The sequence below is a fragment of the Penaeus monodon genome, chromosome 14, assembly GCF_015228065.2.
Source record: "Penaeus monodon isolate SGIC_2016 chromosome 14, NSTDA_Pmon_1, whole genome shotgun sequence".
Classification (NCBI taxonomy): domain Eukaryota; kingdom Metazoa; phylum Arthropoda; class Malacostraca; order Decapoda; family Penaeidae; genus Penaeus; species Penaeus monodon.
The window spans coordinates 15,878,030-15,879,879 of record NC_051399.1 but is presented as its reverse complement, the minus strand read 5'-3'; positions in this window follow the sequence as shown (position 1 = coordinate 15,879,879).

The window sequence follows — 1,850 nt, the reverse complement described above, 5'->3', positions numbered from 1 at the left end:
CGGGCCAAGTGGCAGGGGGATGGGGGACCAGGGGGGGGCATAGGCCCGCGAACATTTCGAAAAAAATCTTCGAGGGGTCTCTGCATGTAACTCTCGCGGGGGGACGCTCGCGGGGAAAATTTTTTAGTCGAGGTTCCCGCCAGCCAAGGAAGCAATAATGTCTTCCCATGTCGACCTACCAATGAGGCGCTCGAGGGGGCCGCCAGATAACCGGGAGCACGAGAGGAAGACCCCAAAACACCTATGCTCTTCTGAGATCCCCCAAAAACTTGGTGCGTTTATTGCCAGGTGGCTTTCCTAAAAACCACCCAAGAGATTTACCCAGAGTAGCTATAAAATTTTAAGTAATATATTGGATCCAACTTTACTGTCATACAAAATACAATGCTCTTCGTTGATAATCAATCCCTTCCAATGATTGTGATTATTTGTTTCCCACAGCCATGTATGCAAGTTTAAAATTTTCTTGATTTTAAAGGAAAGATCGAAAAAAAGACACTTTTATCTATGGTACTATCTTTGAAGTTTATATTAGAAAGCTACTATTTAAAACTTTGTTTTCTGTACAAAAAAATGTATCCTAAAGATCAATACAATTGCTGGCACATGGAAAAAATCCGAGCAAAAAAAAACGAAAAAAAAAAAGAATAGGTTTTTGACAAATGCTTGTAAAATTTGTCCTGGAAAGTGGGGTGGCTGGGGCAGAGCCCCCCAGTAGGGAAAACTATTTTAATGGGTGGGGGTCAAGGGGCAAAGCCCCGGGGTTAGGGAAGGCTTTTTTGGGTTTTTATGAGATAATTGTGGATTTCCCCGGAATGGCAAAGAAAGGAACTTATCTCAGAGGGGGGGCTGTCCTTTGAGACTTGTCAAGACTTTCATCCCAAATTATTGTTGATAATGAAAGAAGGAATAAGTATAAGATTGGATGGGTGTATAACTAAAAAATAGTCAAATTACTTAGTGGTTTCTAATTTTAATCTCATGCATTTGCCTTATATCTGAATAACTAACCAAATTTCTTATATACCAGTGGTACAATGAATTTGGGAAAAATGTAAATTTTGTAACTGCCCTTTTTTAGCATTTTGTCTCTCTCATCTAAAGTTATGTGAGGGGGGTAGGAAAATGCATATCGCCTTATGATGGTTTTTTGGGGGAAAAAATAAAGGGGTAAGTGGGAAAGTTTTTTTGTTTATAAAAGTTCTTTTTTTGTTTTTTTGTTAATTTGTCATAAAAAATTTTAAAGTCTTTTTCTTTGATGTGTTGAGATAGGGCCCCTTTTAGTTTTATGTTTTTGGGAATAATGATTTCTTTAAAATTCGGTTGGGGTGGGGTCTTAGTTTTGATCTCGAAAATCATTAAACAAAATATTTTTCGTTTTTTTTTACAATTCTAACGCTATCGAAATTTCTTAAAGAAAAAAAAAATGTGACGAAAAAAGTTCAAAGTGGTTTACCTATTTACTTGTCCTGCTGTCAAAGCAGGTATGTGGGATCAAATTCAGATGGCTCGTCACCGCTTCTCGAACACAGGGCAATCAATCTACCGGCCCACACGAAAATCCACCCCTTTCAGCAATCAAGGCACTCTCACTCCACAATCACCTTTTAACAATACTGCTTCAAATCTGACCGCCCACCTTTAAATTTGACTGTCAAGCAAAACACTCCACTCCAACAGGAAAACCCAAAACTAAAAAATAAATTCCCCTGGCAACCACCCCGTTTTCCCTGTAAACTACCACCATCCATTTTTTTTGGGTTTGTACCTTTTTATTGCTCACTGCCTTTTTTTGTCTGTGGCCCTGTAAAAGATTTACGTGTCTCTTCTTTTTTATTTTTTTTTACTTT